We start from the raw sequence: 22,471 nt of genomic DNA on the forward strand, positions 1-22,471 counted from the left end.
CATTATAGCACCTCCCTTCTTGCCACTGTGGGCCGAGCTGTGTCAGCAATTCCATTTGAAATCTCTTCTTTTCAGGGTCTTTTGAACTCAGCCATAAAAATTAGTTCCAAGTGAAAACTTGGCATGCAAAGTTTCAGCCTCAGAATGAACTTTTTTTTTTTCACAAATTGTCAAAAAAGGGGGAAGGGGAGGACCAGTCCAATGGCTATTTTTACCTTTTTTTTTTTTAACTGCACAGAAATAGAAAACAGAGATGCACTGTGCTGCTTGTGCACATTTTGGAACTCTGACAGAAACATTTATAGGCCATTATGAGGCATGAATGTTCTTGAATTACTGCGGGCGTCTTAGCCGATGATTTTATAAGGCTAGCCTCATCAGGGGTCGTAAGGTGGTTTCTCGGAGAATAGGCTCTGTGGTACCGTCTCTTCCATCACCTGGAACAGACCTGCCTTATCAACAGGCGCGACGGTCCGAGTGCACATTACGGTGAGTTGTTGTGGTCTGTCTGCTCAGAACTCCCTAGCCCGTAAGTGTTCATCATTATAAATATGGTCCTCGACCGTAGAGCCTGGGAGCAGTTTCTACTGAAGCCATGGATGCTAACCTCCTCTAATGCGGAGGGAACCAGTTATGTATCAGCTTACAAACTCCTCCTTGCAAAGCAGCGGGCCACGATGCTCCTCAATATAATTCCAGGGGAGAGTTAAATAACTTGAAACAACAGCACTCAAAAAACTAAATGGACACGATTCAGGCAGAGCTGTGCATGTTTGGTGACACAGAGCAGCCGTGGTGAGAGGATCATACTTGTGGCTAACCATGACTCATCCCATTGTTCAAAATTTACAGACGAGGTCCGGGAAATGACTGAGAAACCGGATGGGCAGTGACAATGTGCTCCGACCTGACAGGTTAATGATAATGGCAATGAATTAAAAACGAGGCTCCCTCTAAGTTTCAGGACTTACCATTCATCAAAACTGTAATGAAAAAGCTTTCATTGCTATTATTTTGCCATCATTATTCCCACCCCTTTTTGCTTGCAGTGCTGGGTTAAGTTTCACGGAGACCATAACTAGTAAGCTTACGCCTCCCCGTTTGATTGTACACTTAATTTATATGTTACTAATAGCTAACTGCTGTGCAAAGCCTTTGTGATTCATGCTCTGTTTGCTTTCCTTCTGTGAGGTTTATGGTCAGGGGACCTAATTTGCTGGCTTCATTATAAGCTGCATTTTGGGCAAAATATGAACTAATGGGGTTGAATTTAGGCTCTCAACTTTGCCTCAGAAGTCAAAGCATGGCTTTGTAACAAAGAGGTATTTAACGGTGCCATTGGAGCATTGAGCTTCCTGAAGTTCACATATGATTAGAAGCTAAATATCTAAAAATCCATTTATTTGCTTAATAACAGTGCCAAATTGGACCCGTCTGTGGTTGGTGCATTATAAAACCACGAAAGGGCTCTTTGGAGGTACTGGGCATGTGATTACTAACTTCATGGATTTCAGCTAACACCATTCAAATCAATTCGAGTCAAATCAGCTTGGGGCCCATGCACCTAGCCCAGTAGCGCCCTGGATCAGATCTGCATATGTACAGTGTCCCCTGCTGTCCCCTATGGTCATGATCATCACAGGACAGTCTGGTTATGTGAGTATGAGTGTGCCCTCACTCCAAACTCCCATTCTTTGATGGACAGGATATGCATATGTCCCCGTCAATTGCACCATGAGTGCACCATAGAGGACTTTTTACACACAGGGGTTGATGATAATTGGGCATGTTAAGACTTGCCTAGGTATGCCATCTGACAAAATTACCCTACTAAGTAATCACTGTCCTATCCCCCAGCCTGGATGGGGAAGCTGAGGTACACAGAGTTACTAGTCTTGATAGGAGTCACACCTTGCAAGGACTGGGACTACTTTCATCCTGAGGCATGTCAACAATCTTGACTCTTCGACCAGGCCTCATTGTGCGTTGAGTGACCATGCTAAAAAGCCTGCTTCTTGAGACTGTCTGGAGCTGGTTTAGCAGGTGAGCTCCCGCATCCACACAGGAGACAGCTGTGAACTAAAGGATGGACAATGTGGGACTAAGAAGGAAAGGTTTGGTCCAGATAATAGATAGCAGTTCAGTGAGCAAATCAGGAAGACCCCTGGAAGAGGTGTGGCAGTTTCGAGATTTGAAAAATCTGAAGGCCTTGCATTGCTGAGTAGAAGGTAACGGTTCCTTCTGTTGTATGGAGCGGAAGGAAGGAAGAATGAAGTTCGCAAACCTGGGGAAGGAAACAGGAGAGGTTACACAGCTTAAGTGAAGACCTCGAGAACCAGTGGAGAAGCAGAAATGTCTCAAAGAAAAGTAGCGATTGTTCAGCCAAGTCCCTACTTAGCAGAACATCTTTGCGTTTGTTCGGCAGTCTGGGAATGGATATATTCAGAACAGCCTCACACCCTTGCCTGGGAATCCAGCTGTAGCATATTCCTTGGTAAGGCAGGGGCTGCTCCTTCCTGAGGCTTTCGGCAGAGTGAGCCTGCTTTCCTGAGAAGGCTTCCAAGTGTAAGGGTCAGGAGGATGTGAGGATGTGTCTGTGTTTACCTGGGGCTGCTGCCTGAGACTTTGTGGTTGGCAGTCTTCAAACTGACAAACACGACACACGCATATCTGGGATGAAGAATTAAGCCTGGGATTGAGGAGATAGCTCAGCTGGTAAATGTTTTGCTATGTCACGGCAGGTCTTGAGTTCAGTCCCCAGAACACATGTCACAAGCTGGGCATGGTTGTGTATATCTGTAATCCCAGTACTGGGGATAACAGGGTAAGGGGATCCCTGAGGCTGATTGGCCAGCTAGCCTAATTGAATTGATGAGTTTAAAGATCAGTAATGGACTCTGCCTTCCCATGTAATGGACAAAGTGAAGAGAATGGAGAAAGTCACTCTATGTGGACCTCTGGCCTCTACAAGCTTGCAAACATGTGTGCCAATGCATACAAACACACCATCTACATTTACACACACACACACACACAGTAGTTTATCACATAATAAAGATTCAGAGTGTTTGGCGCACACCTTTAATCCCAGCACTTTGGAGGCAAAGACTGATGGATCCTTGAGTTCTAAGCCAGCCTGGTCTACCGAGTGAGTTCCAAGGCAGCCAGGCCTACAGGATTACATAGAGAAACTCTGCCTCAAAAAAGAAAACAAACCAACAAACAAGAAGGCCCAGAGTATTCAACAAAATTTGATAATTCTGATTCTTATTCCATCTCTTCCCAAGAGCACTTGACCAGTCTCACAGCATCTCATAAAGTCTGGTCCAGAAGGTAATGTGTTCTGAAAGTATGAATTGGCACCCAGCTCCTAATGAGGTATCACATCATAAACAGTCATTAGGATGTCTGGATGCCACCATGCTTAGGAAGAGACATCTCAGTTTGGAGTCCACCCAAAATATTCATGTTTGGCTTGAGTTCTCTCTGCCAAGCATTGTAGATTCTGGGAAAACATTCTTTCAGAGGCCACAGGAGGTCCTGGCCTACCCCAGACAGGTGATCCTCGACAGGGGAAGGCATCTCAAGGAAGTCTGAGGTATTATTTTCTCAAGGTATCATATCAATTTGTTTCTGTAAGTGAGGAAGTTCTACACTTTTCAGACACCACGGAGGCCTGGAATTTCGTCTTTGGAGTCACAACCTAGTCTCTAGGACTTGTCTCTTCAGGAAAAGGAGGAAATTCTGAGCCCAGAGAAGTACGGGACTTGCCAATACCAGAAGCAGACATTCAGCTCCATTCCTGTGCTCCCCAGCTCAGAGTGATCTTTCCGAATATATCTTGGAGGCTGTGCAGATTATGAAGCCTAATTAGACCAAGTTCTCCTCAGTGAGGATAATCAACATGTACCAGCTTTGAGTCAGAGACTCTAGGCTCCCATCCAAACCCTCACTATCCGAGAGACCCACAATAAGTCATGCAACTTTTCACATTCCCAGTTTCCTCAATGCATGTCACGGCCCGCGCCTTTAAGAGTATCAAACGAGACGACTCATGGGAGCTTTCTGAAGTGTACTATAAAACACTCTTCAAACCTTGCTGCAAATAAGGAGGAAAATACGATTTTTAAAATGTGATAATGTTTGTATTGACATAGTTTATATCTGTGTATAATATTTCTCCTCCCACTACCCCCTAAAACGCAAAACAAACAAGAAATTGGTTTTCGAAAAGACTACATTCCTGCCAACTTTTTATTCTAAATTGAGTGCAGTTGGAAGGTTACAAGGCACAAGAAACGGCACACTCTAAATCATTCCTCCTAAAATAGATCAGCATGTTCACAGTGGTTGTTTAAAGGTAGTAGGAGCGTTGGGAAAATCTTTCAATTTTCCCCCTTCCACATTCTCGATTATCGATCCTTATTGGTATTACCATTAGGCAAAAAGCATTTAAAAATAAATCTTGTGGTCTGCTTGTAAAGGGCCCTACTCAATAGCAATATCAACCGCTATGGTATACACTGCTTGCTATGTGACGTATGGCTTACATACAATGATTTTTTTGCAAGAGTGTATGTATATGAGTGTGTGCATACGTGTGCAGGTGCATGTGGAGGGCAGGGGACAGCCTTGAATGTCATTCCTCAGTCACTTTTACCTTATGGTATGGCAATAGGATTAGTAGTTGACCTGAACCTCACCATGTAGGCTGGGTTGGTTGTCCAACTGTATCAAGTTCCCCAGTACTGAGATTACAATGTGTGTCCCCATGGTCATCTTTTTGTGTGGATTGCGAGTATCAAATCCAGATCTTCTGTACTGACTGAGTCATGTTTCCACCCTCAAGGGACATAGCTGCCTCCTCATTTTGAATAGAATTTCAGCATGTTGTGTATTCTGGCTTCATTGGATGATAGCCCAAGGCTTGCAGAAACTAGATTACTTTCTCAAGATTACACAGTGAGATCTCAGCATCTCTCTGGGCCCAGAGATTTTATGGTTCTTTTTTCAGTGACATAGTGCACTGCTGGTTTGACATTGAGCCCTTGAACTTTATCTCTCTGCTCACTGAAGTGCTCTGGCAATGAGATGCCCTGTGACCTCATCATCCAATCTTGCTGTGATGGACAGAGGACTGACCTTTTGTTGGAGAGGAGAACTGGGTTCCAGATCTAACTGACTATTACTAGCTGGGGGATGATGTCACACCAGTCTTTTGGCCACTCTGGAGCCTGTGGTTTTTCCATCAATATAATGGAGACTGTGCATTAAATAAATGGCCTCCACATTAGCTTGAGCTGCAGACCTCACCCGTCTTCAAAGGAGTGATTCTAGTTGGCTGGACCATATGTCCAGGTCTCTTTGGCCTTCAAGATCTAGGAAAATTGAGTTCATCTTAGGGCTAGTGTGTATAGGTTTGATGTATCCGGGATCTTTGATAATGGGCCCCATTTTCCCTGGCTATAGATTGCCAGGCCTTTTCTGTGCTTTCTTCAGTAACCTTTAGTTCTTTGACTTAATGCCCACTAAAAACAAAACAAAAATGAATGGAAAGCAAAAGCAAAGCTCTTGTGGCTTTATGCGTGTGGATGGCTCTGTCGGGACATCGGTGGGAGTTACCAGGAAAGAACTAAACCCCTTCTGATGGGTGCCCTTGCGTGTTGCTTTTACTTTTTTTTTTTTTTAAGGTTAGACTCTGGTATTGCCCCTTCTGTTCCCTTTCTTTTCCTAAATTTCTTGAATATTTATTTTAGTTTTGTTGTTATTCTTAAAGAAAATGCCCTTCTTTTGTGTATTAGGTGATGATATTCTTTTTCTTTTTGTTGGGCATTTTGTGTACAGTGTTGTTAGAAAGAGTGGTGCTCTCCGGTGAGGGTGCTGAGGCCAGTTGTCATTGCTCATTTGTTGTGTTGAGACATTGCCATACTACATAGCTCAGATGGCCATAAAGTCACGGTGTAGCCCTGGGCAGATCTCAGTCTTGAGTCCTCCTGACCTAGAGTTCCAAGAGCTGACATGACCAATGTGTGCCACATGCATGACTCAACGCCTTCCTCTCTGAGGCATTTTAGCTCTGTGAGAACTCAATTTGGAAATCCACCTTTATTTTTTTAAGGGGTAAAGGGTCTAGAAATTCTTCCTTCCCTGACTCTTTCCAAAGACAACACATACTTTCTGGTTGAGATTGTACCGTGCTCACTGTAGATGCCAGATGCAGCATTTAAAGAACCTTCAGCCATCTTTGTGAAAACATCTGTCTACCTACCAGGACTGAAAGGAGAGGTATAGATTTTTCCTATGCACAGATACTTGCTAAATGGGTAGAGAACGACTCTTGTGGAAGAGACTACATGATTGTGTGCGTCCTCAGTTAAAGAGAATGTCTTTGTGAAGGAAATGTATCCACATCAGCAAGAAAGCAAGCCAAGCCGCTGTGTTGAGCATGGGGAGCTTGGAGAGTGGCATCTTGCCCTCTCTCATGCTTGCCATGGGAGATGTCGGTAGCACAGTAGTTTTATGTGGGGATGAACAGGAGTTTCTCTGAGGCTTCCTCTGGAAACTTTTTGCTATCAGCCCAGTTGGCCATTGCATTTACTTCAATTTGAGAAGACCATGTTGGGATTAGTGTTGGGCATAAGGAAACGGTGATTCTTGATCCGCTTTGAATGCTCCAACAGCTCACCGAGGATCCCGTGCAGCTGTTGGAGGACATGTAATGGCATTAGGCACTGAGCTGGAGCAGAGTCTGCTGCCAGGCCTTTCTGGCAGCATCTGCCATTCTAGTGATTCTCCCACCGAGCCAGCTACCATTAGTGACTGAGCTAGGGACAGGGCCCTTCAGTAGGCCCCACACTGGAGTGGAACCCTGGATTTCTGTACAAGGAAAGAGAGATAGAAGCTTCTGGATTCCAGAATGATCACACTCAAAATTTCATCTCCACTACTTGGAGTAGAATGCCTATCAACCAGAGCAGTCCGTCATGTAACCTGAATGCTTTACCTAGCCCTGCATGCCTACTCTATCCATGCTAGGCAGTGGAAACCAAAGAGCATGTATTTCAAGTCTCCCAATGAGTCTTTGGGAGCAGAACACTTGTTTTCCCTCCTATTCTCATTTTACTTGGTGTGTGTATAGATTCTGGACATATTGGTCATTGCCCTAATTCCTTTTTTATTGGAACTGACAAATATGAAAAATTACTATGATTATACTTTAGGGTGAATTACCAAGTTCTTTTAAATCATTAATTAAAACTATTCACATTTTCTAATCTCATACACATAATTAGGTCTGGGGGTGTGGCTCTGTAGGAGAGCACTTGCTTGGTTTGTGCAATGTTCTGCATTGAATCTCCAGATTAAACACACCCACCATATCATAACATAGCACATGCACACATATGCATACACACATGTGCATGTGTATACACACACATACACACACACAAACACACACACCAACAATAAAAATAAACAAAAATAATTAAAAATACCAACTCAACCTCTTATATGTATTGTTTTTATTGCTCTCATTTTTAAACTGTCTCTACACCTAAACATATTTACACAGGAAAAGATGATTAAGTCACAGCATAGTTCTGAAGAAGCGCAAGGATACTTTTAGGCTAGCTATTGAAAGAAAATTTCATAATTTCTTTGCAGATTAAATGTATCAATTATCACTTTTCTTGGTGAAAAGAAATAGCTAATGAGAGTAGCTAAAGAAAAGAGGGTTGGATTTGATTTATAGTTGGAGGGTGTAACCCATCAAGGCAGGGAAGACATGGCAGCAGGTCTCTCACTCACAGTTGGATCAGGAGGTGGAGATGGGACATCATTCGGTGATCACAGACTTTTCCTTTTCATTCATTCTAGGTCCAGAGTCCATGGGGATGTGACATGCACACTTGGGGTAAGCATTCCCTCCTCATTTAAACCTCTTTGGAAATGCTCTCATGGATGGGTCTGGAGGTAGATGTCTCCTAGGTGATTCCAAATCTAGTCAAGGTAGCAGTGACCTTTAGATCACAGTTGATCCGTGGTCAGTCAAGTGCTGCTGTACACAGATGTGAGGATGTGGGTGCAGCTTGCACAATGATTATCCACTAATGAGTAGGGGCGGTTCCACTTATTCCCACTGTTAAGAGTGTTCTTTGATGCTGAACTCACAGGCACTTGTGAGGCTCAAGTGTTCAACTTCCTTACCATGAGATGAAGTTCTACAGAGCACAGGACAAAATCTCTTAGTGAAGTCCCATTACAAATAAAATTAGTCAACTCTTCTCTTATACATTAATTAATTCCTCTCATTCAGAGACATTTATTAAGGACCTTCATTGGGGTTTTAGGGTGTGCATAAATAGCATTACTTTTTCCAGGCTTGTGTTTAGAACCATTTTAAAGATAGATAGATAGTCATGGGTATGGAGATCAATAGATCACCTTTATTACAGATAAAGGTGATTGGAGAAATAACCACACAGACCTTCTAACATAATCAACATGTTCCCAGTTAAATTTATCACCCAATTTTCTCATCAAGTTCTTGGCACAGTGGAGAAAGAATGTCAATTCTAAAGGAGAGCTGACTCCTATCCAAGTGTTTCATGTTCCTTTTGCTATACTGTTAGTGAAGTTGTGATCCCACCAGTGGAGATGCAGAGAGAGATGGATCTTGTGGGTCTTGCTAACTGCCCAACCCAGCCTCTTTGGAGAGTTCCAGGTAAAAACCGAGAGGCTCTATCTCAAAACACAAGACAAATGACACCTGAGCAACATCCAAGGTTTGCCTCCATAAACAATGTTTGCCCAGAAGGACTTACTCACCTGAACATTTATGGCATGTATACAGACATTCATGCTCATATATGTGCAAAAGAAAAGAGATCCAGCCCTGGTATGTGAAAAGCTAATGGCTAAAAATATCTCCTCACTTAACAGTCTTTCAAAACATGTCCACCCCAGGCTCCAGGCATTCAGACCATAGCAGAGTTCTCAGAAGAAAACATTACATTTTAGGTCTAGTGCATCTGCTCCTTAACTTCCACTGAAACAAACAAACAAACAAAACAAAACAAAAATGAAAACAAACAAAATAAACAAACAAACAAAAAACCAGAACAACCCAAAACCATCTAGTTCAAACTTTAAACTAATTCTCCTGGTTAGGAATGTGGATAAAGAGAATTTAAAAATATCAAAGGAATCACTGAAAAATTATGAAAGTCCCACTGATTAAGGGCATCTAAGGTTTTGAGATCTTTCCTATATATTTCTTTCAACTTCAGAGTTTAAGAAAAGAAGTGATTTGGAGGACATATTGTTGGTCATTTGAAATTACTCTAACAAGTACATTTTGAGTACCTCTGTGTGTCAGTCTGGGGACACAGAAATGAAAGCTCTCAGGCTCTTCACTCCAGATGATCACACACACAGCCTGAAATGAGGTTGTGGTTTTTTGAATGGTAAAGTGAGCGGGGAAGGCCTGCCATGTACAGGATTGGCCAATGCTATGAGGGGAAGGCGTAAAATAAATTCTGGTCCAAGGCTACTGTTCTGCTCCTACTGACCCGTTGGGAGGCCAACAACAGGGATGCTTGTTAGGATGGAGGAGGTCAAAGCTGCTACAGACAAGGAGAGACTGGGACCCCTAGCTACAGATAGAGACTGGGATCCCCAGCTATAGATAAGGAGAACTGGAATCCCCAGCTACAGATAGAGACTGGGATCCCAACAAATTATGTACACATTTATGGGGAACAGGATGATAGTTCAATACATATATAAATGTATTATAATCAAATTAGTAAATAGCATGTCTACATCCTTAAAAATCTGCAACTTTCTTATGCTCAGAAACTTTGGACCATGAGTTGAGTGCTGATGAAAACAATATCAGTGTTTGAAGGTTCTTTACAGAGTGGATGAGGCATACAGTCATTCTAGAAAATATTCCTTTTCTTCTCCCAGTTGCTGATAAAAAACAGAACAAAGGAAATGGTGGTGGAATGGGGATGATGCTATGGAGGGAGATGTTACAGGGGTGGAATTACTGGATTGGAAGAGGACTTTCACGTTGATGACCCTGGGGAGGGAGAGGATAATGAAGCTGTTAACGGAGGAGTGAACCATAGGAGGAGAGAGATTAATTAATTGTATTTTAGATAAATGGAACTTGGGGGTTTATGGCATATTTTGGTCCTACCACCTTCCAAATAAGTAAGCAAGGAGATCAGTTTCGGGCAGAGGGCTAGCTTGGGGTTTCATCATCCTAGAGGGAATAGGGAGGTCAAGAGAGTAGTGGGAGCTTTTGGAGAGACCGAACAGTGTGGGGAAATCAAGGCCCAGCATAGCTATGGGTAGAATAGGGAGAGGAGGAGTCATGGGATAGCCAACGGGAAGCAGATGGGAGGAGGAATCAGAAGAGAACACACCAAGGGTGTGAATGGGGAGATCTGGGGACATTTCCCGAAAGAAGCAGTAATGGCGGTAGTATTAAACAGAAGGGAAAACAAGAACAAAACACTGTTTATTTGCTTTTTTTCATTTTATTGAGCTCTACATTTTTCTTTGCTCCCCTCCTCTCTTTCAACCCTCTCCCATGGTCCCCATGCTCCCAATTTACTCAGGAGATCTTGTCTTTTTCTACTTCCCATATAGATTAGATCCATGTATGTCTCTCTTAGGTTCCTCATTGTTGTCTATGTTCTCTGTGATTGTGATTTGTAGGCTGGTTCTTTTTAGCAGTATGTTTAAAAACCACTTATGAGTTAGTACATATAATAATTGTCTTTCTGGGTCTGAGTTACCTTACTCAATATGATGTTTTCTAGACCCATCCATTTACCTGCAAATTTCAAGATGCCATTATTTTTTTCCTCTGTGTAGTACTCCATTGTATAAATGTACCACATTTTCCTTATCCATTCTTCAGCCAAGGGGCATATATAGGTCTTTTTCAGGTTCTAGCTATGATAAACAAAGCTGCTATGAACATAGTTGAGCACATGTCCTTGTGGTACAATTGAGCATCTTTTGGGTATATACCCAAAAGTGGTATTGCTGGGTCTTGAGGAAGGTTGTTTCCTAATTTTTTGAGAAATCACCACACTGACATCCAAAGGGGTTGTACCAGCTTGCACTACCACCAGCAATGCAGAAATGTTCCTCTTTCCCCATAACCTATCCAGCATAAGTTGTCATCAGTGTTTTTGATCTTGGCCATTCTTACAGGTGTAAGATGGAATCTTAGAGTTGTTTTGATTTGCAATTCTTTGATGGCTAAGGATGCTGAGCATTTCCTTAAGTGTCTTTCAATCATTTTAGATTCCTCTGTTGAGAGTTTTCTGTTTAGGTCTGTACTCCATTTATTTTATTGGATTATTTGTTCTTTTGATGACCAGTTTCTTGAGGTCTTTGTATATTTTGGAGATCAGCCTCTGTATGATGTGGGGTTGATGAAGATCTTTTCCCATTCTGTAGGCTGCCATTTTGTCTTGTTGACCGTGTCTTTTTTAAAAAGTAAACTGGAAGTTTACCATTGAACATTAAGGTAGTAACTTGATAGAAAAACTAGCTTCATGTGAGCTGACTTAAAAACTCAATTCTGCTGACCTCCCATCAACCTTTTGGCCTCTCCACACCCTCCTACGACTCAATGATGACTCCAACCCATGCAGGAGACATCATAACTAAGAAGGTGTCTTTGCATTTAGAAGTATACTTGGAAAATATGCTATGAGCTAAGAATGATTGAGAAAAGGATTTTGTACTGACACAGGCCCTGTGCCCAACTCTTTATAGGCACGAACACAAACTCCACATTGAGTTAATTAATTATAAATGATAACCATGTATAATATAAGCCTTTTCAACTATACATAATTAAACAGGGTGATACAAAAACCAGTTGCATAAATTATATTTAATATGAGAGAATAGCATAAATATTAAACAAAGTTATTGTTTTATTTCCCAACATTCTTTCACATTGGCAGATGATAGGAATTTTAGCAACCTAGAATGAGAAGGAATATTTTGGAGAAAATTACAGCTATTTATGAGAATACTTTGGAGGCCATTGGCACTGCTTTGTCCCTTGTTGAGAAAATAATGACTATGTTTTCTGTCTTCTTTTTCTGATAAAAGCCTCTGAGGCAAGAGTTGAGGTTCAAGGTACTGCCTTTGCAGCAAGCACCAAGGTTTTCTTTAGTCCTGGTCACCATCTCACCAAGATAAGCCCCCTAAGCATCCTGAGCTTGATCAGGGAATATGGACTTTGAACCACATAGAGAGCGCCGTTAGGTGTTGATTTTTTTTTTTCTTGCAACTCTGTTAGTGTGACTCTCCCCAACCCCGCAAGCCTTGGCTTGAGTTAGGGAATCTCAGCAGTCACTAATGGTTTTACCTCTTTGAGGGGAATTTGGACCAGTTCTGCTCTGCATCGTTTTATAGAAATAAGACAGGCATTGTAAAAAACATGGAGAATTTCCCAATTGCAGCAGCAAATATTTATTTGTTTAGTGCTTTGGAGTTCATACATGATGAGACTTCCTGTGTATTAGCTCACTGTGGTCTGACCGTGTTCTCACACGTAATATAATGGAGGGTGTAGTATGGTCTTGAAAACTGTAGATGAAGATTAAGGGCCAAAGAGTCCCTATGTTTTTCCTGTGTCACATGAGGTCGTATGTTTTTCCTGTGTGTCACAGGAGACTGTATGCTTTTCCTGCATGTCACAGTTAAGAGGGTGGGCTGAAGGGTGAACACTAGGTCTTTGGACTCTGGAGAGGTTTCATCTTCCCAAGCAGCTCTTCCTTTTAATCAACCATCCCAGTTTCCTCTGGGAAACTATGCACATAGTCACACATTTTTGTAATTGTGAAAAAATTTAATTAATTTTTTGTTTTTCATCCTGATCATAGTTTCCCCTCCATCCTCTCTTCCCAGCCCCCATCCACTCCTCCTGTGTTGCTCTTCAGAAAAGGGCAGGCCTCCGTGAATATCAACCAGCCATGGTATATCATCAAGGTGTTATGAGACTAGGCACTTACCTTCATACTAAAGCTGGATGAGGCAACCTAGTCGGAGGAACAGGATCCCAAAAGCCATCCAAAGAGTCAGAGACAATCCCTTTTCTCACTGTTAGGAGTTCCACAAGAAGACCAAGCCACACAACTGTAACATATATGCCAAGACTCTAGGTCAGACCCATGAAGGCTTCCTGGATATTGGTTCAGTCTCTTGGAGCCCCTATGAACCCAGGTTAGCTGATTCTGTGGGTTTTCTTGTGGTGTCCTTGACCCATCTGGTTTCTACAATCATTCCACTCCCTCAATTTCTTAGCCACTTTTACTCTAGCACATCTTGTAGGCAGGACCGATTTTAGGTTGAAGATTTTGTGACTGGCTTAGCGTCCCAATCCTTCCACCAGATGATTCCAGGAGATAGCTAGATCAGGCTCCATCCTCCCCATTGCTAGGGTTGTTTTACATGTGTTGCCTCAGTCCCATTTGAAACCAGAAACTGATCTCAGTGTGCTGCCTACCTTCCCTGAGTGCCGTCAGCTTCCCAGCTGGTGATAGTCAGTGCTGATGTTTTCGGTTGTAGATGCATAGGAGAAACCTGTGTTTCCTGGCACTATTGGAAGGACCACGCCATCTCCTACAATGCCTATTAGGCCTCTGTCCAACATACCTGGGGCCTCTTGGTTGTCACTCTCCTTTTCTCTCTGGGTGAACCTGGCTTATTAGCAGGGGTCATTGATGTTTACAGAAGTTAAACTCTGCTTAACTATCTCAAAAGATCAGAGTAATTCACAGTAAATATTCTCATGAAAACGATTAGATACATGTTTCCATATTTTGACTTTTATAAAAGTATGCCTTATTTTTTTGAGAAATTTACTTGCATAGAATTCATCATTCCTTTATAACATCAGGGAAGAATTTGGAGACTGGCCTACAGTGGCATGCAGACAATGCAGGGATGTCATTTACAGTGGTGACTGACAGAAATGGAGAGAGAAGGATGTTTGTGACAAACTTGGATGAGTCACTGAGATGGAGAGGTTTGATCTCCTGCTGAATATCTCTATGAACAATATATTATCTTACCCAAAGGGAATTGATGCTGGTAGACTGTCTCCATATTTTCAAAGCAGCGCACAGTTTTTGAGCTATTCTATTGTAGTTGATGTGAAGTATTTGTTCCCTTCATCCAGCCACATTCTCCTTGACAAAGGTTTTTGTTTGCTTTCTTTTCTTCCCACTGACTAGTCCAAGAAGAACATGTTAAGATACTCACTATGGGTTAAAAATGAAGAATACATTAAACAACTTTTGACAGTCTGCAGTTAACTTCCAGCAAAGAAAATTGAAGCAACTGTGTGTTTGTCCGTGTGAGTACACATAGGGAGATAGTTACCTCAAAGGGGTTGAAGGAAACTGCTGTGTGTGTGTGTGTGTGTGTGTGTGTGTGTGTGTGTGTGTGTAAGAACTGAAACAATGAAATTTGGGGAAAGGATAAAGCATACTGGATGATACTGAAAAGGGAAAACTGGTCCTGGTGGTAACAACAAGGGGATGGGGGAGAATAAGTAGATATTGTGTTAGAAGTTGATGTCCTCTTGGCTCTGGCAGCCGTAATCTGACTGGGAGTTTGTTTGAAGCTTTTCACATGGGCAAGAGGAGAGTCTTCCCAAAAGGATTTTATGCAGAGCTAGAGGTACTGGCCACATTGGGCGTTCAGAACATGAGCTAGGCATGGTAGCTCCCACCTTCCTTTTAGAGTCCTCTCCATTGGTTACAGCAGAAGATGCTGCTGTGAATCAGAGAGTGGGGGCTATAACCTTGGTACCCAAAGGGGACTTACAGATCCCAATGATCTGTATGAGATGCAGCCTGGAGGTGGGGGCAGGACTGGCTTATTCTCTGAAGACCTTAGTTTTTGTCTTGATGAGGCCCACATCTATCCAGGACTCATGATCTTTTTGGAATTCAGTTCTAACCACCTCATAGTGATTCCTAGGAAAGCAGATCCCTTTACTCATGGAATGTTCCTGCTCTTGGGGTCCTTGGGGAGCATCTAGTAGTTTTTCAGATTTCAGTACTACCCAAACCCTGTGGCTTTGTTACATGCTCTTATCTTACTGTAGGTTCATGATTCCTCAGATAACAATCCCACGGTCAAATGTCTTTATAGCTCACATATTCTTAATTTTATAATAAAGTAATATAAATTGCATACAGTCCCTTGTAGCATACCCAGTAGCTATGGTGCACTGTATACCACTGTGGATATATTCACAGTATGGTGATAAGCAAGGATCAGAGAGAAGATTAATTTGCACACATTTCTTCTGCTAATTTTTGTAACAATATTTGTGTAAATACACTCCAGTATTTCATAGAGCACTGGATTTTAGAACTGTAAGTGAAAAGATCATGAAACCTTGCTATATACTGATAAACATCATGAGAGTCAGGGCAGAGGAATGGGTGAGATTGGAGACCCAAATAGCTAAAGGACAGTCCCTAGCATCATCCTGGAACTTGATGACAATGATCTTATATTAGAAAATGAGTAATTAAAGATCTTGGCGGGTGCTGGCAACTATTGTAGATTATCTAATTGTAACCACAGAAGGAGGCTTAGCAGAAAGAAATATAATCTTCAGGGAGAGGCTTGACACAGAGAAGAGCTCAATGAAGGATGAATGCAGAAAGATTGGCCTTGAATGGTGGAATGGTGGAGCTATAAGTCAGGAGATAACAGAGTTAAGGAATGGAGTCTATCCTAGTCTCCAGAGAGGGAGCATACCGTTGCCAACAGCATGATTTCCATCGGTTGTTATTAATTTTGTACACCTGGCCTCAGGAACTATGAGAAAATTGATCTCTGTTGTTTTATGTCAACAAGTTTGTGGTTAATTATCCCAGCAAAGAACCAATGAAGAGTTTCTTAATCTACCTCATGTCAGAGTTCCAAAGCTAAAAGTTCATTCTTTTAATATGTCTCTGTTTCTATTGATGTGCATACTTATGTGCCTCCATGAGTTTACATGCACTGTGTATGTGCAGTTGCTCACAGAGGTTAGAAAGAGGGTATCAGATCCCCTGAAACTGGAGTCATTGGTGGTTGTGAGTTGCCTGGCATTGAATGTTTAGAAACTGGTATAGGTCCTCTGCAAGCGCATGAAGTGACTGAACCATCTCTCCAGCCCCTTCGATGGCAGCTGCTCCTTCTGAATAACTTTTTTTCTTTATCCTGTAATTATTTGCCTGTTTTCTAATTTCTCTCAGTCTCTATTTCTCCACATGTCATGTAGATTATGACAAATATCTCATAAATGTAATTATAGGAATTAGCTTTTAAAACATATAATGCTTCACACACCGCCCATACATAGTTGGTGCTCAATAAATGGTAGTTTATGTTTGATATTACTATTCTCTGAGATTCCCTTTATAACTTTCTAGAAGATATGAATTTACATTTATATTAAAGTCCATCTCTATTGCAGAAAGAGTTGATCAATCAAATCTCAATTTCTTCTCATCTGAAAGATTTTTTCCAGGCCATTTGTATTCACCAATGTCACAATGAAGATATGTTTGGTTTCTATGAATATGAGAAACCTGAGCACATACCAATCAGCCCTGGCACCTTAGCTTCTCCTTCTATTCCAAATATTTTCATTTTCTCAAAGGTTGGGCTTTTCAGACCCACTGTCTTTAGCCAAATCAGTGGTGATTTGCTTGGTGGTCACTTAAAAATACGCTCCTGGCAGATGAATGGGTTTATAGGTACTAAGTAAAAGCTATTTTCTAGACAGTGGGCAACTGTAAGACCATACCCCCACAAAAAAGAACAATCAAAACTCCTGCAAAACCTCAAGGGATGAGAACATTTTAGAAGGATGCACTTATTAATATTTAATGATTAATATTAACAGTGCTGTAACGTCTTAAAATTCCAATCTTTTAGAAAGAACAATTAGACAAGTTCATTATAAAATACTATCTTAATTTTGTCATCTCTTTGACTAAAGAAATGGAATGTTTATTTTGGCTTAGAGTTGAGGAAAAGATACACCTCATTATACATCAGGGAAGATTCGGCGACAGGAAAGTAAGGCAATTGGTCCAGTTTTATCTGCCGTGAGGAAGCAGAGAGTAAGGGATGCTGGTGCTCAACTCACTATCTCCTTCCACTCAGCCCTGCACAGCTGCCTGTGGGAGGGCATATATATGTACACACACACACACACACACACACACACACACACACATTCAGATAGACTTTCCTTGCTCAGTTAAACCTTCCTGGAAAAAACTGTCAAAAAAAAAAAAGCACACAAGAGGTATATTTCCATGGTGATTCTAAATCCAGTCAATGGATTTAGACAATTACCAGAGCTGCTAATTCTTAATTTCCACTGTATTTTTTATAATTATCATCATTTAATGCATTATGAACAATTTACTTAGTTTCACTGTGGCTCAGCTTCCTCATGTATAACTGGGGTTAATGGTAGAAGCTCCCCAAATGTAAGCTAAATGGGCAGCAAGACTCGAACATGCTTTCAGCGTATACCAAGCTATCTCCTAACTTGATCCTTCTACATCTCCACTACCACTCTATTGAAAGGACCAAATATCTTATTTGGCTCCTTCCCCTGTTGTATCTCTGCTTCTCCTCCCACTAAATTATTTTTATGTAAGTCAGTTTCTTGAAGTGTCCCTGACTTTATAGAAAATTCACCTACCTAGAACATCACGTGTGTCCCTTCATGACTGCCAAACAGCAGTGTGACAAGATCATCATCATCATCATCATCATCATCATCATCATCATCATCATCATCATAATTAATAACAATAACAGCAACAACAAGAAGAAGACATTATAAAAAAACACACAAAGGGAAGAGGCTCTGGATTTTCTTTAGCAAAGAGGTAAACAAATGTTAAAAAGTAGAAATCAGATGCCCAGTGAAAGAAGCAAGCCTTTCGCTCAGTAACTTCTATGAGTCTCTAAGCATAAACACTTGCTCTATACAAGTCTACCTGTGATTTCCCTGGGGTTAGTAACCTGGGCGAGTGAGTGCCATCGTGAGCATTGACTAACTCCAGAGTATTAAGCAATGTTCTCATGGGGTCTCATTCCTCTGCCAGTCTAGAATGGTTGGCAACCTTTCCCTTGGCACCTTTGTGAGATGTCTCTATACTTTGCTCCATGTCTGATTCAGTAGATTAGGGACAAATGATTTAAAGGTTCTGTTTTTGATCTTCTTCATGGAGAATCGTTTGAGTGTTGGCTCCAGCATCCAAAATCATCTGGATTTGCCAACATCCAGCAGTGCCTGGCACATAGTCTAAAACTCTTTTATTTCTTTGTTTCCTGGGCATAAAACATTTCCAGGTTTCATCTGAATCTTCTCTGAATAAAATTTTCTTTCCTGGGCCTTTTTTCTTTGATAAATAATTTTTGTGGTATTTAGGTTCATTTTTCTTCCTTTGATTTGTATTACTTCTGGCCCATGGGTCCCATGGCTTGGCTTGTCCTAAACCAGGGCTTTATGATCCGTTTGATCTGTTCCTTCCTCTACCTGCTGTTCTTCACTTGACTAGATCGTGAGAACTTCAGAATAATCTCCTTTTCTAACTCATTATAACTTGTCACCTAGTTATCAAAATCCCTTTCAGAATAAATAGTTGGAAAATCCCAACTTCTTTATCTCTGTATTTTTTTCTGTCACATCTGAGCAGCATTCCAATGCTGAAAGTACGTAATTCATGTTTTGCATTTTCGACCCCTCTTTGGGCCTTTCTTATTTCTATGTTGGCCCACAGAACAGCTTTCCAAGTTCAGGACCTTGACGTATTAGCCAGCAATGATGTTGTTCAGACTGATCTCTAACTTGGGAGTCCTTATGGCATAAATATTGCATCCTTCCTCAGTGTGGCATATCGTGATGGGTATTTCTGATTAATAAATGACTTGTGGGAATCTATTTTGAAATGATATAAATATCCTATTCACCAAATCTTCACTAAGTGGTTATAACAGGTATGGATGAGTCTTGACTCTTACCGAGAGAGGTTACAAAATGGTAAATTTCTAGCTACATTATTTCCTGGCAATGTTTAGTTAGTACTTTACCTACATGTAACAGTATGGACTCCTGGATTCTTATTTTATTCAATGAGGTATAATCTTTTCTTATCATTTATTTTAATGCTTAAATTTTCCTAGATTTAGTACCTCAGAGATCTGGCTCCTTTGCAATTTTTATATGTCTTTATCATTTTATGAACTTGTTTTATGCATGTGTACATGTGCCAAAAAAATTCCTCTTTTTAAAACATAGTCATTGTATTTTCTTTTCCATTCTAACATCTGGATTATCTTCTTGTAGCTGAATTTGGTTTTGGGTGCCCCACTTAAAAATCATACCTGATAATTTTTAGTTAAATTCTGGATGTTGTGGTTTAGTTGCATGAAAATGAGATGGATATTTTTCTTATATAAGAACATTAAGATCACATTTGGCAGCAGAGTGCAGAAACAGATACTTACATTCTAAGGTTCACTTTCCCTTTTTTTCTAAGGATGCTCCAAGCCAGCGTCTGAAATGTTTACAAAGGATGTTCCAAGTTGGCAGCCTTGAATTTCTGCCTATGTCTCTTCAGAGCTCAAATTTTCTAAAAACCTTTGCTCTGTACTTTGGCCTCTAGAACAGTGAGCAAACAAATTAATGCTCATTAATACTATCCCATCTATAATGTTCTGTTACAGCAAAACAAAAAAGATTAAGACCTTCTCATTTTGTTATTGACCTTTAATAATACAACATTATGCTGGAAGAATATTAGCTTGAACCAGATGAAGTTATCATTTTTATAGGTCGAATATATCCTCACCACTGGTAGTTGAAAACACTTTCATCTATGGTTCCATTCCAAAGTATTGATGTTTTGCCATTTATGCTGTGGATATTTTTATAATCTATTAGATACTCTCAAATGGGGATATATGCTTTTTGTTTGTTGGAGATATCTTTTAGTTTCTCTTTCACGAACTCTTACTGGGTTTCTGCCATCATCCCTAAGTTGGCCTGGGGAATGGGGGGGCATCTACTCTAAACAGTGGGACACTGTTTATTTCTTTCCAAAAGATCAGTCTACTCTAGAAGTCTTGTATTGGCTATTTTCTCAGTACTGTGTTAATACAAGAGAGGGGAACAACTTAAAGAAGGTTTTGTTTCTGCTCACCATTAGAGGGTTCACCCTGTCATGACGGGGGAAGTGTATTGAAGCAGGCTTCTGCTCACATTGTGTGCATCATCAGGAAGCAGACAGAAATGAATATTATCAGTTTTGGGTCACTTGTCCTCTGGGACCCCCAGCAGATGGAATGCTGACATAGGTAGTTAGCAGGAGTGTTTGCTCTTCTGTTATGTCTATCTTTAAGTGCCTTCATTGACACACCAAGAGGATGATTCCAAATCCAGATCCAGTCAAGTTGAAAATGAAGAATAATCATTGCAAGCCCTCCCAAGTGGAGAATGAGAAAGGCACTTATCATCGGCGACTTACCTCAACTTTTTCTTCCTTTTACAGAAAAGTACTGTAAAGAAAAGGGAAAGAAGAGAATCAAAATCAAGGATTCCTTCTCTCTGAAGCAAAGACATCTACTATTCCAGTCAGATTTGATGGTTAATATTGATTGTCTGTGTGACAGGATCTGGAATTACTTAGGAGATAACATTCTTGGCACGACTGTGGATTGTTTCCTAGACTAGGTAGGTTGAAGTACAAAGACTCAGCCTAGATGTTGGTGGCATAGTCACATGTGCTGGGGCTTCAGACTGAAGAAATGGAGAAGCTGGACATCAGTATTCATTTCCCTTGGACTCCTGTCTCAAACGCAGGGTGGGGGGGCAGGTGCTTCAAGCTTTGCCTCCATGGCCTTCTTTTTTTTTTTAATTTTTTTTTTATTGAGAAAAGGAAGAGAAAAAAAAAACAAGTTTCCACCTCCTCCCAGCCTCCCATTTCCCTCCCCCTCCTCCCACCCTTCTCCCCCTCCTCCCACTCCACTCCCCCTCCCTCTCCAGTCCAAAGAGCAGTCAGGGTTCCCTGCCCTGTGGTAAGTCCTAGGTCCTCCCCGCTCTGTCCATATCTAGGAAGGTGAACATCCAAACTGGCTAGGCTCCCACAAAGCCAGCACATTGCATAGGATCAAAACCCCGTGCCATTGTCCTTGGCTTCTCATCAGCCCTCATTGTTCGCCATGTTCAGAGAGTCCAGTTTTAACCCATGCTTTTTCAGTCACAGTCCAGCTGGCCTTGGTGAGCTCCCAGTAGATCAGCTCCACTGTCTCAATGGGTGGGTGCACCCCTCGTGGTCCCAACTTCTTTGCTCATGTTCTCCCTCCTTCTGCTCCTCATTGGGACCTTGGGAGCTCAGTCCAGTGCTCCAGTGTGGGTCTCTGTCTCTATCTCCATCCATCACCAGATGAAGGTTCTATGATGATATGCAAGATGTTCGTAGTATTGCTATAGGCTAGGGTCATTTCCGGTTCCCTATCCTCAGCTGCCCAAGGAACTAACTGGGGACCTCAGCTTGGGCTCCTGGAAGCCACTCTAGGTTCAAGTCTCTTGCCAACCCTAAGGTGGCTCCCTTAACTAAGAATTGTGCTTCCGTGCTCCCCTATCCTACCTTCCTTTATCCCAATCTTCCTTTTTCCCCAAGTTCCCCCCATCCTCCCCTTCTCCCTTTTCTCTCCCCATCTCCCCTTACCCCCATCCCACCCCACCCCCAAGATCCCAATTTTCTCCCCGGCAATTTTGTCTACTTCCCATAGCCAAGAGGATAACTATATGTTTTTCCTTTGGCTCAACTTCTTACTTAGCTTCTTTAGCATCACCAATTGTAGACTCCGTGACCCTTATTTATGGCTAGAAACCAATTATGAGTGAGTACATCCCATGTTCATCTTTTTGGGTCTGGGTTACCTCACTCAGAATAGTGTTTTCTATTTCCAACCATTTGCATGCAAAATTCGAGAAGTCATTGTTTTTTACCGCAGCGTAGTACTCTAATGTGTAGATATTCCACACTTTCTTCATCCATTCTTCCATTGAGGGGCATCTAGGTTGTTTCCAGTTTCTGGCTATTACAAATAATACTGCTATGAACGTGGTTGAACAAATGCTCTTGTCATATGATAGGGCATCTCTTGGGTATATTCCCAGGAGTGGTTTTGCTGGGTCCCTCCATGGCCTTCTTAAACTGTGAGCTAAAGTAAGCCTGTCAACCCTTCAGTTGCTTCTACTCAGGTGTTAGAATACTATAACACACACACATATATATGTATGTATGTATGTATTTGGTATGTAGCAAATTTCATCATGTAATCAATAGGCTATTGAAACTATTTTTGCTAGGAACATGGAAGAGTTTGA

The sequence above is a fragment of the Microtus oregoni genome, unplaced genomic scaffold (genome assembly GCF_018167655.1).
Source record: "Microtus oregoni isolate MIOR12 unplaced genomic scaffold, Mior012 000000F_ref0000247, whole genome shotgun sequence".
In the NCBI taxonomy this organism is placed as follows: domain Eukaryota; kingdom Metazoa; phylum Chordata; class Mammalia; order Rodentia; family Cricetidae; genus Microtus; species Microtus oregoni.